The sequence below is a fragment of the Rosa chinensis genome, chromosome 7 (genome assembly GCF_002994745.2).
Source record: "Rosa chinensis cultivar Old Blush chromosome 7, RchiOBHm-V2, whole genome shotgun sequence".
NCBI lineage: Eukaryota > Viridiplantae > Streptophyta > Magnoliopsida > Rosales > Rosaceae > Rosa > Rosa chinensis.
This window is the reverse complement of record NC_037094.1, coordinates 1,809,778-1,831,167: the sequence shown is the minus strand read 5'-3', so window position 1 is coordinate 1,831,167 and position 21,390 is coordinate 1,809,778. Positions and strand designations below refer to the sequence as shown.

General features: G+C 38.4%; 2 long non-coding RNA genes across 2 annotated transcripts; one reads left to right on the top strand and one right to left on the bottom strand.

The window, feature by feature from the left end:
* Window positions 1-4,394: 4,394 nt before the first annotated feature.
* LOC112180308 lies at window positions 4,395-11,240 on the top strand. The gene is made up of 3 exons (XR_005803748.1): window positions 4,395-5,377; window positions 7,837-7,913; window positions 11,160-11,240. It is a non-coding gene; the product is annotated as an uncharacterized LOC112180308 (long non-coding RNA).
* LOC112180307 lies at window positions 8,096-10,786 on the bottom strand. The gene is made up of 6 exons (XR_002928189.2): window positions 10,511-10,786; window positions 9,879-9,902; window positions 9,697-9,783; window positions 9,416-9,493; window positions 8,570-8,636; window positions 8,096-8,415 (listed from the first exon to the last, which is right to left on the bottom strand). It is a non-coding gene; the product is annotated as an uncharacterized LOC112180307 (long non-coding RNA).
* Window positions 11,241-21,390: the final 10,150 nt, after the last annotated feature.

The window sequence follows — 21,390 nt, the reverse complement described above, 5'->3', positions numbered from 1 at the left end:
ATATAGTAAGGATTATAGGAATTTGATTGATGGCTGAGCGCAGCCACTGTTCGGCTTTTCCCTGGGATGTATGTCCCTTTCGAGGCATTTTTCATAGCGTCCATTTCCCTGAACAAGTGCTCTAAACTTCCTACTTCTATGATCAGTTCCCCTATGGAGTTGAACATGCTTCCATGCAGCTTTTTGCGTTGGCGAGGCTCTAAGCCTTTGATTGCCAACTTCACCAGTTCTTTCTCCTGCAGAATCACGTTCAACTTCCCCTTCTGTATCTGGAAGCGCTGAAGGTATGTGACAGCAGATTCAGTTGGCTGCTGAGCCATCTAAGTAAGTGAAGCCAGATCTACCTCAGGCTCGATAGTCCAGAAAGTTTCCTTGAACAGCTTTTCCATCGCTGGCCAACTCGCAACTTATCCTGGTTGCAGCTTAGTGAACCAGGTGAAGGCATCCCCCGACAAAGAAGTGGCGAAGATCTTACATTTCAGACTGTCATCGTTCTGGTATTGGCCACACTGTACTTGAAACCTGACTAAATGGGTCACGGCACTTTCGACTTCCTTTCCCTAGAAAGTAGAGAATGTGATGTTCTTATATCCCCTAGGATAAAGTGAGTGCATAATGTGCGGTGGGAAAGGCCCCTGATAGGCCTCTAGTTCGCGGCCCTAATTATTGCTTCTACCTCCTCTCTCCTTACATATCCCAGATCAGGAAGAGGATATGGGTGAACCATTGTGTCATTAGCTGGCCAGATCAGAGGTGGTGCCTATATCAGAGGTGGCGCCTGTGAGGCCTAGTTAACCAAAGATACGCCACCTCCATGGGTTATTTTGGGTTGGGTTGACGTCTGCGACGTAAAACCAGCTGCTGGTTGACCCTTTGTGGCTGTGGTGACCTTCGCTGGACTTCCAACCTGGTCGATACCATAATGGTTCGCTGGAGGCTGATCTTGGTACACATATTCATGTTCGTCGCTGTCGTATTGGGGAAACGGGACATGGTCAACAAGGGGACATTCATTGATTTTCAAAATTCTGGTTCCTTGCTTGATCGGCGGTGTGGCGTTGTTCTTGCTGCCTATTTCCAGAGTAGTTTCCTTACCCCTGACTGATGTGGCAATTGTAGTTAGAGCGGAGGTGGCCGTGCTGCAGCCTCTAGCTTTTTCTCAAGCACTCGACGGTATGTATTTACTTGACCTTGTGGGCTGGCCGAGAGATCCTAGAATAACATTGGGATCCCCCAACGTCTTATTCAGAACCTCTTTAGTCTGATCCATTTCAGCTTTTTGCATGGCAACTTGGATAGCGGTATTGGATCCCTCATTGCGAATAGTCGCGACCTGGGTAAGAACGACCTTAGTCTGAGCAGCTTGGGCATTTATCATGGTCACGAGCTGTTCATGCTGCTCATGCGCCTGTCGTGACGTGCGGTCTATATGCCCTTGCATTCGCCCCGCATTACGCTCCATCTCAAGCTTGACTTTCATGATTAGATCGATGGACTCCCATGGCTGTTCCTCGAACGCTTGAGTCGTCTTTGCCCAGAATGCCCTATTGTTCTTTCGCATAATATCGAGTTGTATCTCCAGGCTGGCTTCTCCTGGGATAGGGATGGGCACGAAATCGTCCTCTCTCACCTCGTCTTCAACCACCCTGGTGGTATCAGACGCTCCTCCACCTTTATTAAGCTGGACGGTGGGAACTGCCTCGCCCTCAGTAGCGGGCTATTGACTTCTTCCTCGTTCAGTTGACATCTCTATCGATGGAGGGTGGGGAGAAAATCTTTGGATTACCTGTTCTTCAGAAAGACTACGATAGTCTGCACGTGAGTGCGGTCTGTAATTGGAGGTCTTGTGTTTCGGGCAGTTAACGTAAACCTTTTGATAAGGGTTTGTGCTTGACTTCCCAATGGCTGCGATTGCGAAGAAACGCTATGTAGTATGTCCCACTGGGCGTGCCAAAATGTTTGGCTCCTGTTTTGTTGCAGCTGGTCAATCGTCTCTTTTCTGCGCGGGCGTGCCAGCACCGTTTGGGTGCGGTCGTCGGGGGTGTCCCTTGACCTGACTTCTTTCGAGCGATTGTGGACTAGGAGAGCACCAACCTTGTCCCGGGATTTTTTGTGCCTCGTGGTAAGGACTTTTGCTAGGCTTCTTCAAAATCACACAATCGATACTCGACGTCGTAGATCTAGCAAAGCGAAAATCACTGGGAAGTGAGGAGAATTTGCTAAAGCGTGACTTTAGCTTGGCTGGTTTGCGAGGGCGTTACCCTTGCTTGGCTGGTTCTGTAACCATTATGGTAGCGGTACTACAGCCGGCTCCAGAGGAGACTAGGACCGAAGCACATTGACAGAGGGTTTGGTGGCACTGACAGTCGGCTCCTGAGGATTCTGAGACTGGAGTGTGGTCACCGGTAAGAGAAGGAGAGGGGTTGCTCCGGAAAGGCTTGGATGATCATAGAGATTAATGGATGAATTGTGTTTGTTACTTCGTCGTAGCCTCCATATATAGGCTACCAGGCCATAGTGGTTGGCTCTAAACAAATCATGATGGGTTAAGCACTTAAGCACTAATGGAATCATGGTGCGTTAAGCACTTAAGCACTAATGGAATCATGATGAGTTAAACACTTAAGCACTAATGGAATCATGGTGGGTTTAGCACTTAAGCACTAATAAAATCATGGTGGGTTTAGCATTTAAGCACTAATGGAATCATGATGAGTTAAACACTTAAGCACTAATGGAATCATGATAACATATTCCCTGTTGGCCACCATGAAATGTAGTTGAATGCTTCCCCACGTGCATGCCATATTCCTTAATTGAATGAAGTATGAATATTCGCATGGGCGTGCCTTTTCTTGCAGCTTGCATAATCTTCCATAATTCTACAGGTATGTTTTATTTAGTCTCTAAATAATATATTTCGAACTTGTTGACAATATATAGTTTGAGCCACTAACATAGGCTCAATTTTTCCAAGACACGCCTTGTCATGCCAAAATGCTCATTTTGGGTTCAAACAATCACTAATCACGAGTGCATAACGTGGGTATGAGGCCAGTTTATTTATTTTTTAATTATTTTTTATTTAAGTATGAAACTACACCAACTGTTGCCAGAAACTTATACAACTTCAGACTATTGCATAAACTATACAACATCTTAAGCAATAAGATTACAACACTCTTTAGAGACTTTGAAAACCACAGCTGCTATTTCATTGATTCCCAAGTGCTTTCCAACTTAGCCGATCGATGTGTATTTCCATTCTTAGCATTAACTTCTGAAACATCCACAGGCAGCTTCGTCCATGCCACAGACTCCTTCCTCTTCATGATTCTCATACGTGTAACCATAGACAAGGTTAACAGCACACAAGCAGCAGCAACTAGAGGAACCAATGCACTAGCAATTGAGCGGTTATGTTCTTTTGAAATTAGGCCCTGTAACTTTTTGAGGTGGGCTTAGCTAAAGCGGGCTCTTGGGCCGTATTTTCACACGTACTAGGAGTAATAACCCTATACCGACACGCCTTAGAGCATCAGCAGTGGGGACCCAAATTTGGGTACAAAACCAAGATTTGAGTCCAAAAGCAAAGGAATGAGGCTGCAGTGGGTCGGAAAAATCTGGACCAATTTCTGCCGGAGACCTAAATCTTGGCTCAAATTTGGTCCAAAAGACCTAAAAAAATTGGACTCAAATTTAGTGGACCCACCACGTGTGGGCTTTCTGGTGCATGGAAGTGTGCATGAGTTTAGAAATGGCGTGGGACCCAGCACATGGGCTTTCTGATGTTATTTTTTTTTTTTTATAAATGTAAAATTTTGAATTTTGTTAATAATATTGCAGTTTTTAAAGGCTTTCTCATGATTTTTTTTTTTTCATTTGCCTCTTTCATTCCCTACTCTCACTGTATTGTTCTTCAAATATTTTTTTTTTCAATATGAATAATTTTTAATGAATTTTATGATTTTCTTTAACATGATGTAAGTTATATATACACACACACACGCGCACACACACACACACACACATATGTAAAAATTAAAACGAACATAAATTAAAAGTCTCAAATATAAGTCTGTTCCACAGTGGAAAGATTTATGAGTCTAAAAAAATGAATCCAAAAATAAGTCCTACACCACTACAACACTTAAAAAAAGTAAGTCTTTTTGTACACTATTCAGATGGACCCAAATCACTACTCCAGCTTATTTGGACCCAAATTTAAGTGTAAAAAATGAGTCGGGGGATCCTCTTAGGAATGATAATCCTATCATCTATTTCCTAACCTGACACGAGTGTATAAAAGGATATCAGAGGGACCGGACAACCATCAGAACTTTGGAAAAAAGAAAACAAAATCCGAAATTGCTTTATGCTTTGGTAGGTTTGTTCTGTTGGCGTTTCTTCGCTGTTCAAAGTAAGCCTTTGATTCTCAATCTTTAGGGCTTTTGTTTATATCACGGGATCAGTTCAGGTCCTTTTTTGTTCTTCTGTATCGCTGCGATCGGCGTTTCTTCCGCTCTCCTCGTCTCTCTCTGCTTCAGAAAAATCAAATCTTCAGTCGCCAATTTAAAAAATAAAATAAAAAATTCGGAGAGTCCGATATGAGGAAAATATACAACTTGCCTCCACCGGAGGCCAAACACCTGTTTACCTATCTCCAACGGCTCGGGGTGAGGACCAATCTTGACGCTTATTCTCAGGAAAAGGCTATCGATGCTACCGACTCCTTCTTCAAACAAGTCAGTGATTGGCGTCAACCTACGATAATCGGTTCGATCGCCTTTACTATTCTGACGGAACTCCGTAAATCTAAGGAGATAAACGAGGAGATTATTAGAAAAGTTGTTCAGTTCTACCCAAAAGTCCCGGGTGCGGAGGAGGAGGAGGAGGAGGAGGATGAAATCGATAAGTTGGCGGCGGCTTTAGGGTCGGAGGCCGAGGAGGAGACGGAGCAGGAGCCGGAGCCGGAGGTTGAGGATCTTCCTGATCCCGATGATTTTGATTTTGATTTAGTAGGAGACTGCATGGATAGGGCAAAGGAGGCAGAAGCGACAGAACAAGACAGGAAAGAGTTGTTGAAACAGTGCAGTGAAATGGGGTGCCGATTGAAACAAGGCGACGAACAGAAGATCCTCGATCTGATGATTCCTTTCTTGAGCAGCAATTTTACACGATTCTCATCTGATATAACTGATCGGACAATCTGCATGACTGCATCGAAGCATTCATGGAACATTTCCAAGATTATATCAATCGTTCTTGCATCCTGAACGACTTGGGGACGGTGAACCGCGCCATTCAGACTGTGAATAAGTTAATGCAAGTAGAAGAAGATTGGAAAAAGGAGCAGCATCAGAGTGTTAGCAGAATGGTACGTACTTCATCTTGCTTCGATCCCACATTAGGGCTTTCAAAGTTTGCCAAATTTTCTGTGTGGGCGAAGCCACAATAGCGTCTTAGAATTAGATTTTGACTCTTTCCTTGTCTGAAAGGATATTTTGTTTACCAATGATGAATCTTTGACCAATTGAGTGATGACCCAATATTGCAAGTATTTTGAGGTTTCTGGAGAGAATGAGAATGACTAATTGTCTCTTTACTGAAGCACTTCCTGGTCTCATGTTGTGTTTTTATAAAGGATTGTTTGCTTTCGTTGCTTTTATTTGGTTCATGAGGGTGACTGAGTGCCTCTTTTCTGATGTTGATACTTTTCTGAAGCACTTGCTGGTCAATTGTTGGTTTACGTTTGCTCAAACTGCTTTTATTCGTTGGGTTGTTCAAAATATTGATTAGTGTTGTGGGTGTTAATCCTGTATTATTGGTTTATATTTGCTCACACTGCTTTTATTCGTTGGGTATTTCAAAATATTGTTTAGTGTTGTGGGTGTTCTTGTATTTGACGGTTGTTTAGATTATAGGTGTTCTGCGAATGAGAATTTCTGAATATTGGCAACCAAATATATTTTGGAGAAAGTAGAAAGTATAATCATGAAACTACGGAGAAATTTGACCAAAATAAAAATGATACTATGAAGAAAGTAGAGACTTGAAAATGATAAGGGATCGAATTTAAAAAAGGGAAATATTGTAGACCACAGTAGTCATCATATATCAAAAACCAAGTGAAGCAACAAAATGTTTGCCATTGCGTATCCTCGTACATGGATATTTTTCTATGAGTGACCTGGTAATCATATTACATTGGGTTCAGCTTCTCAAATTTATGGTAATTTTGTCTCCTGTACTAGTATTTTGCTTGAAGTGTATGCATGCAATGATTCTATAATAGGATCCCAAATAGGCAGGTGGACTATTCTCCATCTGATCGCACTATCAGCTTTACGATCAATATTCTTTTGTATAGCTAGGGCAATGCAAGGCTATAGTTACAAGGACTCGTTAGATCTTTTACAGCTGTTGTCCAAATAGTAATATTGTCTCCACCATGCTAGTCTTTTCTCTTTTGCCTTAGTTCTCCATTCTTAATCATAATTTTGGTTATTTAATTGTGTAGTTTTTGTTGACAAAGATGTTGTAGCGCCTAAGGACCAAGTTCATCGACAGTTAATATACACCATGATAAAATTAAAACCTAAGAACCACAGTCACGGTGCTAAACAACTATTGTTTTAATCTATTCAAGTTTAGTTTAGTTTATAGATTTCTAGGCTTCTTAGGTTTATATAGGTTGTTCACACCTATGTTACTTATAGGTTGTTGTAGAGTTCTTAGGTTCATTTGTCCTTGATCTAAGTTAGTTTGTTACCTACTATATCTGCAATTCTTTTTTTTTTTTATCTGATCTCCAAGCCGTAGGATGAAGTTTGACCTTTCAATCATCTCTTTCTGAGAGTGGTATCCAAAGTATGAACCCTAAATTCTTTAGTATCTGAAGTTGAGATTCGTTTGTTACATTGCCTATTCTGTACTTTCTATAGTGTCAGCACTCCCCCAAATTTGTTGGGAATTCTGATAGCACAAACTCTACATTTACCTAAACCAGCCATCTTATCTAGCCAAGTAGAATAACTAATTATCTTCAAGTCCTCTGGACACGTGTCGTTAGTCACAGCTGTAAGGAGTTTGGTCTCTAGTAGCATATATGCTGTAATCCTCCCTATTTTGAAGTATGAATGAAAATGATGAACTTTTATTAAATATCTTTAGCTTTCCTTTCAGTCCCTTTTATTCTGCATCTATCAAATTCTTTGAAGGAAGCAAGATTTGACTTTCCTCGTCTGAAAGGAGATTTTGTTTACGAATGATAAATCTTTGATCAAGTGAGTGATGACTCAATATTGGAAGTATTATAGTTTTCTGGAGAGAATGAGTAACCGTCTCTTTACTGAAGCACTTGCTGGTCTCTTATTGTCTTCTTTGTCTAGCTTTATGGTTTTGTAAGGGCTGTTTTCTTTCTTTGCTTTTAATCAGTTCATGAGAATGATTAACAGCATTGAAGCTAGCACTGCTGGTCTCTTATATTGTCCCTTTGTCTAGCTTTATGGGTTTATAAGGACTGTTTGCTTTCATTGCTTTTTTTTTTTTTTTTTTTTGAAAGGGCTTTCATTGCTTTTATTCATCAGGTAGAATGACTAAAGAGGCACTTTAATGGTTTTGAAACTTCTCTGAAGCACTTGCTCATCCCTTGTTGTGTTCTTAAAAGGATTGTTTGCGTTCATTGCTTTTATTTGGTTCATGAGGACGACTAAGTGCCTCTTTACTGACGTTGATACTTTAGACGTACTACACTTGTTCTGCAGAGATTTTTCAGAATTTTGGCAACCAAATATATACGGTGTTTAACTTTTTCTTTTATTTTGTATGATCCAGTTAAAGAAGGATATCGTATTAACTAAAGAAGAAGGGATTGCTACGCCCATATACCTCTTAAAACAAGAATAGAAAAGGTCAGTTGTTATTTTCTCCTTCAAGTCACTACTACAAATTTCCCCAAACCCCACTGATTTGAATTAGTCCCTATTGGGACAAAGCACACTGAAAACAGTGGCCAATGGCATTAGCCACTATGCAGCCACTAATGAGAAATCAGTCCCCTCTATTGTAGGTGCTATTGGGGCAATCCACACTGTTAAAACAACAGTGGCATACCAAAACCCAATGCAGCACATTACCTTTTTCTTTCCCACTGTTATTGTAATAGTGTGTTTTCTCAATGCCACCAACATCAGTGGCCAAATTTGGGGAATAAATAAAAAAAAAATAACAATTTGGCACACCTATAACCATGTATTTCTAAAATTTACTGTACAGATCATATGCAATTTCAAATAAAATACATCAGAAAACATAAATTTATTCATGTTCCTCTCCATGGCTGCAACTTTACCACTAGCAACTTTTCTATGCTCAGTCATACAAACATTGAAGGCTCAAATTTGAAAATCAACCCTGCAAATTAACATTGACCCAATTAATTCATTTTGATAAATGTAACAAAACATGTTGATATGCAGTATCATGCATTGTACATGAATATCAAGTGATTAGTTCAATAAGATGAATCACAGAACACTATAAAAGAGAACCCAAGACCTGCAAGTACCTTCTTCAACAGTAATAAAAGGAAGTGTTTTGCCCCTTGAATGTGATAGATAGGCACAGTAGCAGACCTAAAAAGAAGAAAAAGTATCACCAGTTTAGTAAATTCAAGGATATCAAAGAAATTGTAATATCACGTATCCAGTAATTGATAATAAAAGAGACCCCAGATCCCCTAAATTTTCACAATGTGTTTATAAGTTGCTCTGACAGTTGCAAACTTATAAGTTTGTGTAGTTTATGAGATTGATGTTTAGCATTAGACCAGCTCCAATCAGAGAAAGAAATGGATTCAGCAAGGATTAGTTTCAGTCCAGTTGAATGTCTGTTATCAAATAACAACGAAAAACACAAAATCTAGAGCAAGTTGAAAGTTCAAGATATTAGCTCACTCTTACTCATACACACCTTCATATATGTAATGTATATAGGCACAAAGAAGAAAAACAAAGCACCAACCAACATGCTAATTGCCAATGACAAATTTTATTCGGGGTAAGCCTACAAAAGAATAATTCATATGACGAAAGAAGTTTAACAACCAGTTCAAAAACAACCAACAAACAAGAAAGAGGTTTAACAAATATAGAAAAAGAAAATAACAATTATAGTGGGATGACCAAAATGCCTGGTAAATTTTTGAGAAATGGTCAAATTAGCTTTGATTTGCCAACATTTCTAGCTCAGAGGCTGAGCCAGAAAATGATTTTGATCAGCTCAGGAAAGTTTTAGTTTACTTAGAAACAAGAAAACAGATATATTGTAATCATGGAAACTTGCTTCTCTATCTTGCCAAACATAGAAAACAAACAAGAATAGATACTACAAAGGATTGAGTTTGAGTGATTACCCTCTTGAAGCAAACTGCTTTTAAGAAATCAAGGCTGCCCCAAAGATTAAGGCCAAGACCAAATGACCAATATTGGTGCTGCATAGGAAGAGAAGACTTTGTAAGTCAAGGTTTCCCAAGATAAATCATTCTGTGGTTGTGACTTGCTGCTCTACATTATTTTTTAAGTACGTAATTAATTCTGACACGATGTGGAAAAATTAAGGCTGAAATAGAGAGTCCCCCCAACCAAAACAGATAGTTAACTTGAGAATGAAATGAGTAAACTCTATGACACAAACCTTAGCAGGGCCTGACTTTCCATCAACTGGTATATGTGCTACACACTTAATCTAGTCTTGGATAGCATCTGTGATGTGAGGGACAACCTACACGTTAAAAAAGAAAGAGAAAAGTAATCAATATAAGAAAAATAGGGGCCAGATTAATATATCTAAAAAGAGCTCAATCTTAGACAAAATACCTATCTCTCTCTGTTTATAACATCCTGTGACCGAAACAAAGAAAATTCAAACCTTTGTCAGTTGTGGCATCAAAGATAAATAGATAATACAGATATTTTTGGAATCATTGATATATGTATAATATATTGATCATATATAGATGTGAAATTTAACCAACGTGCCTGGTAAATCATTCTGGTAGAAATATTATTATCATGGGTCAGCTTGATTTCTAGGAATCGCTCATACTTTCCAAGGTCCAGGTTCAACTGTGAACATTAGAAACAAAAAATGTAAACATAAAATCTGCAAATCGCTGAGTCTCTAGATTTCAAAACTTAGCTTCACACTTAAAAGTAACCTGAACTAAGTCAAACAATTCTATTACCCTCCAGAAAGCCATTGCTTATTCCATACTATAAGGCTAAACAAGTTTGGATATTGGCATATTACAAACCTAAATCCCCAGACCACGGAATAACTCTCCTAATCTGAAGCACATAGCTTAACCTAAAAGTTCCTAATCGGGAAATTTCAATCAAACTGAGGCAAATCCATGTCATCAGAGTCAACCAAATTCAATGAATAGACATACAAAACACAAAACAACATAGTATCATCCTCGATAAAGTTTTGAAATTGAGATTGTCACCTGGGTTGAGAGAAGATAGTCCACAGCTATTCGCGTGTCTCGCCGAGTTCAGACGCGCAAGCAGTCACCTAGAAGAGAAAATACTAGAGAGGAGAGAGATCAGAAATCGAACTAAAGTGAGGGAAGAAAAAACTAGATCTAGTTCAGGTTTGAACTCTGAAGGGGAGAAAGAGAGAGACAGAGGGGAAGAAAAACTAGATCTGGTTTTCGAGTTCCGCTCGAGTCTCAATAGAGATTAGAAGGAAAGGGACTTTGTGTCAATTAAGCGTTCGATAAGCAAAGAAACTGATCCGACGGCTATCATAGATCACTATAGCTGATAAAAGGATTAAAAGCATGTGTGTTTTTACAGTTTTGACCCCATTAACAGTGTCATACGGAATAAACAACTAATAATTTGCATCTACTGTGTACTATACACACTGATGAACAGTGAGATGGAAAAAAAACTCACCGATCTTTTATATTAGTGTAATACTATTCATTTTGGGACTGATGACTTTTTAGTGGCTAAAAAAATGGTGCTAATGGGGAAATTTGTAGTAGTGAGTTGTAGGTTCTTTTCTGGTTGTTTCCTGTTTAATTTAAATAAAGTTGTAATAACTTTTATTCTGCTTTATATGATTTCTGATATTGTTTTGCCACTCAGAGAACGTGGAGATATGGAACATGACGAATCCAAAAAAAGAAAATATGTGGAATGTTAATTTCTGCCTCACACAGCCGTAAGTTTCTTGAATCACCTTATCCGGTTGTTTCCTCTGTAATTTTGTATAATTTGGAGTACGTCCCTCTTATTCACCTTTATATGATTTCTGGTTTTCTTTTATGACTTACAGAATCTGAAGGTATGGAAACTGAAGAATGTGAGTGTGTTACTAGATGGGGAGAAGGATTGATTTCCATTCACCAATGAGGAGCACTGTTAGTTTATGGTTCAGACATTTTTTGGTTGTTATGACTTATGGTAATAAGTTGTACTGTACTTGCATTAATGATGTGCTGGAATGGAATGCTTGGTTGGATATATAATGGGTGCACCTTTAGTCCCTTTCTATTTGGATCACCAGTGAGATCTTTGTTGGTTTATGGTTCAGACATGTTTTGGTTGTTCTGATAATAGGAAGTACTGTACTTTGCATTATGATATTTTGGAGTGGAAGTTAGCGCTTAGTTAGATAATGGGTGCACCTTTAGTCCCTTTCTATTTGGAATATATACCAGATTCTATGAACACCTTCTTGGTATAGCAGGACTATAAGTGAAACATATGACATTGTTATAGCAGACTATAAGTGAAGCATAAGACAGTAAGGATCTGCTATCGCTCAGATAGATAGATCCTTCGGTGAATCTTGTTATGTACAATGCCCTCCCATCAATATTGTTGCTCGTCTCTTCATGAATTAGATACACAAGTCTTCTTGTTCCATCTGCTTCGAGCTATGGTTCCTACGACCTTAACATCTGTTTGTTAATTTATTATTATTATTATTTTTTGGGTGGGGGGATTATTTAATGATATTTGCCACCACTTTGATCGTGCACTACAAGAAAAAGATATTTAACAACATGCAATTCGTATTGTCAATCACTTTTGACAACTTTCAGTGCAAGTTGTAGATTCCAGAGTTGTTAAAAATCTAAGAATCCTTAACATTATGCTTTGCTCGTTGTCGAAAAGAGCCGAAGCTAGTTGTTGTAATTATTCAACAATATGCTTTGCACGTTGTTGTAAACTTTCAACAACGTTTCAAGCGCGTGTTTTAATTTTTAACAACAGTACTCTCGGCATGTTGTCTTTAGTTGTCGACAACATACATGGTATCTTGTAATATTACTGAATACGTTGTTTTAATGTTTCAATAAATATAATTGCACCCAGATTGCTGGGTTCTTCTTTCCTGTGCCTCTATACACATTTAACATTACTTAAGCACATTCACATGCCAATATCCGTACACTATAACCATACAAAAGAAAAATATACATTTCATTAAGAGTACGATATTGTTTGATACATAATTTCTTTAAAAAACATACATGACAAAGTTCTGAATTCTTTGTGCATCATTGGTAATTGACAATACTAATACATGCATAGTATTTCAACTTCCTGATCTACATACCAATATGGCATAGTCCTACAGTACTCTAATAAAGCAAAAGCATATCATAAATGTAATATTAAGAGAGAAACATATTTCTTGAAGTTTCTATCTTTCTGTTGCAGATCAAGTTTGGGATCAGGGCCGGCCCTTGACCTAGGCAGACAAGGTTGTGGCATTGGGCCTCAGTTTGAGGAAGGCCTCATCTCAAAATGCTCATCATATATATATATATATGTGATAAAAAAAAATTGGGAGGGTCAGCCAACTGCCAAGCATGCAGTGACTGCAGTGCAGTCCCACAAATTATGTCCACCGTGCAGTCCCACAAATTATGTCCACCGTACGCCCATACCTTGTCGCCTTGAACTCTTGATATCCATAAATTATGGACCATAATCCATGTTGTGCTCACCAATCAAGGGTGAGAATGTCTTGATAGTATGTATGTATGTATATATTAAAAAAAAAAAACAGAGAACCCAAAACTTGCTATCTGCGGCTACTCTTAGCAATTGACTCTTCTGGCCTTCTAGGCATTCTTAAACACCCCAAAGCCTCCATTTCTTCATCAATCATCACTCTGGGAGAAGAAGATAACCAAGTTTTATTGTTCTTTATCATTTTAGAAAGATTGAATTGTTCTCTTTGTTTTTGCTTGGAATTTGCTTGTTTTTATTTGGAATATGAAATTCTTGTTCGTTTTGTTTTTTATTGGAATTTGCTTGTTTTTATTTGGAATATGAAATTCTTGTTCGTTTTGTTTTTTATTGGAATTCTTGAATAATTGAATAGTTGTTTGATTTGTTTTAGTACTGAATATCAGAATAATGTGGGTTTGATAAACTAAAGAAAAAAAGACGACTAGAAAAGCTAATTCAATCCCAAAAAAGAGCACTAGATAAGTATGTTACTGTTAAAGAAAAAACTACATGATCAGAAGAAGAGACAGTAACAAGTCCAATAGAATTATATTTACGATCAACCATGTCACAAGAAAGATTTAATGGACTAGTCATGTTGTTTCAAAAAGTTTAAGGGGAAATATAACCAATGGTCACTGAGTTATGACTTATTCGACACATAACTCACTGTATTTTCAACAATATCACTTAACTCACTCAGTTTTACGTCCGTCTTTCACTTAACTCACTGCCGTTAATTCTACCGTTAGAAGCCGTTAAAATTGAAGGTATATTTATCAAAACACTTAAAAATCATTTTTAACTTAAAAAAACTACATTTATTAGACTTTTTTGCAATTTTTTTAAATTTCTAATAAAAATGATTTTTTTTTAACTTACATATAAGTTGAAAAAAAAATTGTCTTTTTTTTTTATAAAAAAAAAAGTTAGAAATGTATTTTTTTAGTGTTTAGACAAATATACCCTCAATTTACATTTATTAGATTTTTTTTAATTTCTGAGATTTCTAATAAAAAATGATTTTTTTTTAAACTTAAATATAATTTGAAAAAAAAATTGTCTTTAAAAAAAAATGTAGAAATGCATTTTTTTAGTGTTTAGACAAATATATCCTCAATTTTAATAGCTTTTAACGGCAGAATTAACGACAGTGAGTTAAGTGAAAGACGGATGTAAAACTGAGTGAGTTAAGTGATATTATTGAAAATACAGTGAGTTAAGTGTCGAATAAGTTATAACTCAGTGACCATTGGTGATGTTTTCCCAAAGTTTAAATACAATAACTTAATCAACATTTTTGCATCCCAAAAGGCAAGAAGAGTGATCTTTAAATGAAAATTTCTCTTAGCTTGTTGTTTTTAGAGCAAGTTCACCCATTGAGCTTGACCGGTCAAAACTATTCACTGCTATTTTTGCCTTGTATTTCCACTATTGAGCTCACTACTACACAAAAGGCTTCACCCGACGGTTTAAAACTGTCGTCTCACGTTTTGCATTTCCGTGGTCTATCGAGGCGTCGTCTGATGAAACGCTGTCAGACGACGGTTTTCAACCGTCGTATACCGATCATTGGGTCGACGGTTTTCAGCTGACTTCGTCGTCTGATGGACCGGCAGATCTGCCGACATGATGTCGACAGAAATATGCCGTGGTGTGACTTCTACTCATACCACTGTTTTAGGATTCCAGCGTGGTGTGACTTCCACTCATACCACGGTTTTAGGATTCCAGCGTGGTATGACTTCTACTCAGACCACGCTTTTTAGGAAAATGTGGTGTGATGACTTAAAAATTCAGTGCATGTGTGCTTTCACACGACACATATAACTCAAACTGTTGTACCATGACATTTGAGACCATGATATCAATACAAACCGTCGTCTGAATTGTAGAAATTTTGTTTGATTGTACCCTAAAAACCTCATCAGATGACATATTTTCCTACTATTGCTGTAATGGCAAAATTCAGATTCTGGAAGCAAAAATGACCAAAAGAATGGTAATTTAATCATAATAGAAAGCTGTTATAATCCCATAGCATTCTAAATGGATCCGATGTATCCACAAAATAACGGATCACAAAATAAGGCGAACTGCAATTAAGGCCAACCCAAAAAAGACCAACTTCTAGCCTCAGTACAACTTCTACCTAAACAAATTTCTCTCTATCACTTCAAAAGCTTTCGTCACTGCTCCATCTTCCACATGATTGTCCAGTTTATAAGCAGCCTTCAAAGCTGGATCATTGTTTTTAGAACAAAACCACCACGACAAACTTGGCCAGAAATGTGCTTTTTAAAGATAGGTTTCCACTTCTCCCTGAGAAAGGAAGAGGAAGATCGAGGACTTACCATCAGGTTCCATGACAAAATGAAAGAAAAGAGAGACTGAGAGAAGATATGAGAGACTGAAGGTTATTTTACTCGATACATGTCGTCTTTTCCAAACTTAAAAAGAGTTTTAATTTTACAAAGGAGGAAGATCTACCCTCATTTACTCATTCCTAGTTTCTTTCATAGCATTTACAGACAAAAAGCTATTATTAATTAAATCAATAGCACTTTGAGGATAAACTCTATCACTAAGTGCTATCAATACACACTTTTGTTATAGTGAACCTGATCGGTTTCTTCCCATTAAACACAGCATCAGGTCTCACAAAAAAGAGGTTTTTCCACGACTTAATGCAACCACCGAATAGAAACACATCTGCCTCACTGCAACCCAACAAATTCAATTACCATCAGAATAAAAATGACCAAAACACTCACAGAAACTGTCCAAAAGGACCAAAACAGAGCAGTCCAAACAATCAAACTTAATCTCATGATTCTCATCAACAACTCAACAAGACAACAAGAGTTACAAGACAACAGAAACCATGAGTCATCTGCTCTGACTACTCATCAACAACACGGTCATCAGTTCATCACAGTTCAATACAATACCCAGCAACTAAACATTCACAGACTCACAGTTTGATAACATTCACAGTTTATAACATTCACAGAATCACAGTTTGATACTTTGAGAGTTGAGACAATGACTCACCACAAAACCCAGAAATCACCGAGCTTGCAGAATCCAAAACCCAGAAATCGAGCTTCAACAATCAGTGATAGGAGCATTTTAATGCGACGTTTTAACTGCATTTCCCTACATTTCTTACGTTATTTCCTTATTAAAATCCTGTTTAGGAAAGTTTCCATTCTTTGATTGGGAAAGTTCCTATTTGTAGAAAGTTTATATTTTTGTAGTTTCTATTTATCATTTTTAGTAAGTTTCCATTTTCAGTTTAGGAAAGTTGCCATTTTTCTTATTAGTTTCTATTTTTAGGACCTCCAAGCAAGTGGAAAATCTTGAGGAGGAAAATCAAAGTTGCAACCAAGTGGAAAATTTTGAGGAGGAAAATCAATTCAAGTTGAACAAGTGATAAACAAGTGGGAAGATATTTTTTACAAATTTGTCTAACATATCTAGCCTTTCATTTATGTTCATCTCCACCCTCCATTCATCATTTTTTGGGCTATAAATACACTTCTCCTCTCACTCTCAAAACAAATTCCTTCATCCATCTCATCTTCTTTGTCTCTCCATTTCCTTTCCATTTTTCTCTCCATTCTCTAGTTTTAAATTTCTGCATTTTTAAGCAAAGAGAAGAAGAGAAGAAGAAGCCATGAAGCCTCCTAGCCGTCATCATCCACCTTGTGCCGTGATAGTGAAGTCTTGCTTTAAAGATTCAAGATCAACGTCTCAAGCTCTTCATCATCCACTCCCTTCATGGTGTAATTCTATCTTTTTCCTTGTAATTTCTTTTGGTTTTCTTTGTTTATATTTGTAGAACTATGAATTCTAGTTAACAAATAATGTTAAGGGCAAAGTTTAAAGCCCGTTTATATGTTTTGAGATAAAGTTGTGATTTCTATATGTTGATTTTTATGTTGCTTATGTGGGTTTGTTTAATTAAATTTGCATGATAGAAAACTTTTGTATTTTAATCTTATGTGGTTGCAAGCACTTAGGGTTTTGATATAATTGGTGCTAGGTTTAAGAACATGAAATCGACTTTTCGTTTTGTGTAAACTTGAATCAAAGTAGTAAAGGTTTTGTGCAAAGACCGAATTTAATTAAAGAGGATTGCAATTAGGTGGACTTTTCCATACTAAGTTGTACACTTGAGTTGATAGCCTTTCTCTATGTCTAATGCGTTGAACATGTCATGATTGACTAACTTTCTAGGGCTTGATTGCATGTTTGATAGGATTAATCTAGGTGCTTTCGCTTAGGTTAATTAGCATTGAAAAGTAAAATATGGGAAATCATTTGCTTTCGAATGTTTCACATGATCAACTCCTCTCTCATGACATTTAAAATCAACTATATGAATTGTAATTGGATTTCTTGCATATGGATGTGGTTTTGATCCACCCTTGTATATGTGTTTTTATATTTTCTTTATTTTAATTTTCAATTCTTTAATTCTTAAAACCCCCCCCCCCTTATTTTTGTTCACTTGTATATATTTATTCTTTATTTTATTTTTGTAAATAATACTTTTCTTTATTTGTTTCACAATTACAGGTGTACCCTCAATCCTCGGAATAGAACGATCCCTACTTACTTATACTACTAACGATATTTCAGGGTTAAATTATGCGCTTGCCAAGAGCGCATCAATCAGTCAATCACCGAGTTTGAATTTTGAACCCAGAAATCAAGCATGAAGAATCACCAAGTTTCGAGGTTGAACCGAGCTTCAAACCTTGAACCCAGAAATAGAACCCAGAATTCCCAGAAATCGAGCTTGAAGAATCAGTGAATCACCAAGCTTCGTGGTTGAAGAATCACCGACCTTTAAGCCTTGAACCCAGAAATCGAACCTAAAATCGAACCCAGAAAGCCCTGAAAATCGAACCCAGAAAATCAAAAATTGTGATATTGAAACCTAGAAATTCTATTGAAAGACAAAAACCCAGAGAAATTCGATTTACCGGCGAGCTAGAGAGCTAGAGAGCTGGCCGGAGACTCGGTGAGAGTCTGAGAATCGACTGATCGAGGAGCGGCGTTCCTTCTTGATTTCGAACCCAGAAAGGGAGAAAGCGCCTAGGCTCCGACCGTCCAGAGCCGCCCAGCCCCGCCTAGGCCGCCTAGGCGGCCGACTTTATTCCCAGCGCCCAGCTCGCTCGACTAGGGGAGAATCAGAGGGGTACCAGAGAGATCTCGGAGGCGGTGGATTCGTGGTCAAGGGCTTCAGAGTCGGGGATTGGGAAAGAGATTGTTAGAGTAGCAGTGGAGTTTTGGAAAGAGAGTGAATGCTACCACGAAAGTTGGGTACTAGAGAGTCGGGGTGGCTGTGGAGTGAGTCAGACAGCGAGAGAGTCGGGGTGAGTCGATTTGTGGGGTTTTGTGAAGTGAATGCCGTGTCGGGGTATAGGCGTGGGCTGGTCTAAGCTAAGGCATTAGTTTTGGAAAGACTTTTTCTCTAGTGTTCTAATAATTTGGTCTGAATGGATATATGCTAGTGTAGTTGTCTAGCTAGCTAGGACACGGCCATTTATGTTGATTCACATATATGTACAAGGCATCAGACCATGTTTTTCCACATATATGTTGTCTGAATGCCACTTTAAAATTTTCAGTTTTGCCGCCTCTTGTTGTCCGGTAAGAGGGAAATGGATTTGGAGGGGTGAATGGAGGGAAATGTTGGAGGGAATGTTGGTGGACATGTTTTGCACTTGCAAATCTATGAATTCATACCACGGTTTTAAACAAACCGTCGTATCACCACTACATGCTGAGGAATACCAAATTGTGAGAAACTTGCCGCCTCTATAATAATTTAACCTCACACCACGCTTCCATTTATAAACATCTTCTGAAGCAATACATAATTCCAGCATGAAAAACACCCGTTGGTTGAATTCATATTAGAAGACGGAAATTTTACAACCGTCGTCTCAATAATGAGAAATTATTCACACCACAGAAAACAGTGTTACGTCGTCTGAGAGGTGTCGTGTGAAGCCTTTTGTGTAGTAGTGGCTTGACCAGTCAGATACTGTTCACAAAATGTCACGACTAGTCAAGTTTTTAGTCAAGAACTCGACTAAAAACTTGACTAGTCGTGGACAATTGGCGGGATTTAGGTGCAAAGGATTGAGACCTATCCAGTAATTGAATTTGTCTCTAGGTAGTTAGCTCTAGACTTATCCGGTTAGAGTTAATAAAATAACAGGGGTTTAAGCCTTAGTAGTCCTATCCGGATGCTAAGAGGGTAGTTGGACAATTAGTTTTGCATCATTCATATTCAATTGCTTTAATGCTTGCAAGGGAGGCAAAAGGTGAAACCCGATGCCCTAACTCCCATCCATTTGACAACAACTTGTTTAGTTTAGCTTAGTTTATTTTACTTGTTTTAATTGTTTCAATTTGAAAAGAAACCAATCTCAAAATCAAAATCAAATCTCTACACACCATCTTGCACATAGTCACCATGAACTTTGGTTCACTTGTGAGCCTTTGTTTGTGATTGTACATTTGCATATTCTTCTAGTTTTTCATTAGGTTTTCCCCTGGTTGGAAAGGATTTATCAATCCTCGTGGGTTTGACATCCTTCTGTAATCCCCTATTCTATAACTTGTACCTCTTGCACTTGAGGGTGGCTTCAATGCTAACACTTGCTCTAGTTGAAATAGGGTTTATATTAGAGATATTTTCTGAGAATCTTAGGAGATATCCAATCAATGTACGATTATGTTTCCATGTACAACTCTATCTCTATGCTTGTAATGCTCTATATAAAGAGGCCCATATTATCAATGAGAATACACAGCAATTTACTCTCAATTCTGTTTCCCTAAAACACGTACGTTTTCAGCACGAAACCCTAAACCTGAAACAAATAGCCAAACTCTGATTCAAGAAGCTAAAAACCTTGAATCCGAATGCAAAACCTTGAAGCCTTTTCTGCCTCCACCTCACACCTTGAAGAACTCGATCCCAGGAGTCCAGAACCGGCGACCCCACCACAAGAACCTGCAGGAAACCTACCGAACCAGCCACCGGAAGCTCCATACAACTAGCAGCAAATATTCCACCGGTTCACCATCTTCCGGACCTCCAATTTTTACCAAATTTTGGTAGCAGAAGCCTCTCAAGTTAAAGATTCAGGAACAGGAAGAAAAAGCACAAAAACCTGCCTAAAAGTGGGTGAACCGGCCGACTAAATCTTCTACAGAAAACCGGCAGAAAAGAGAAGAAAAGAAAGAAAAAAAAAAGAGGAAAAGAAGGAAGCCCAAAAGCCCTGAAGCCCAGAGGCCCACTAACAAGGCCTACTGCCACGTCAGCTTCCAGGACTCACTGACATGTCTGCATTAGACCCCACTGTCACGTCAGCAGCAGACCAAGAGCCACGTCAGCGATTGTCAGCACCGGTCAACTTCGGTTGACAGATGTCGGTCAACTTTCCGGCGACTTTTTCCGACCACCTATTTCAAGGTATTTTTTACTAATAGTTCCCGTTTTTTTAGTTTTTATTCACTTTCTCGTATTTTTATCGGGGACTTGCAACCTCCCTTCTTCTACCCCCCTTTCTTCATCATAGGGGAGACCAAATTAAGCTGAACTGTGGGGGTTCGTGCTCGCTCCAAGCTTAGAGCTTGTTGAGATCTCCAAACTTAGAGTTTGTAGAGAATTTATGATCGACCACTTATGTCATTGTTTCGATCTAATCCAATATCTCTTGGAATCGAATTTGTTGGAAGCGACTACGCTCGGAAATTCCTAATTTCTTGGAAGCGATTACGCTTAGAAATTTTATATGTTTTCGTGGTATCCCATTGCGCTATGAAACTAACCCTAATTTCTTGTTCTCCTTCAGGATGAGTGTGATGCCCCGGAAATTCGTATTTATTTTCCGAGGATTTTCGGGAATCTAAATTGTGATTATTGGACGATTTCGTGGCTCGTGGATGGAGCGGAAGTGTTTCGGGCGAATAATTATTCGAAGAATATGATTTTAGGGGTTGTAAAGGTTGACTTTTTATTTGTTGGGATTCTCAGAAAACTTCCTTCACTAATGTTGTAGAGCGCGTCGATACGAGTTCGGGGACATGTGGAACGCGTCAATCGGAGTTAGTATGAGGAAGTTATGGCTTTCGGAAGAAGTTTCCATTTTGGTATAAATAGGAATTTTCCAAAATTATTTTCATAATTTCCAAGTTTCCATTTCCGGAAACTCTCATTCTCTCTCTCTTCTCTTTCGGTCGACGCCTTCACTATCTGAGTTTTGCGTCTAACCCGACCCGAACCCGGTGATCCGACCAGGATTTTCCGGTGATCTCCGGC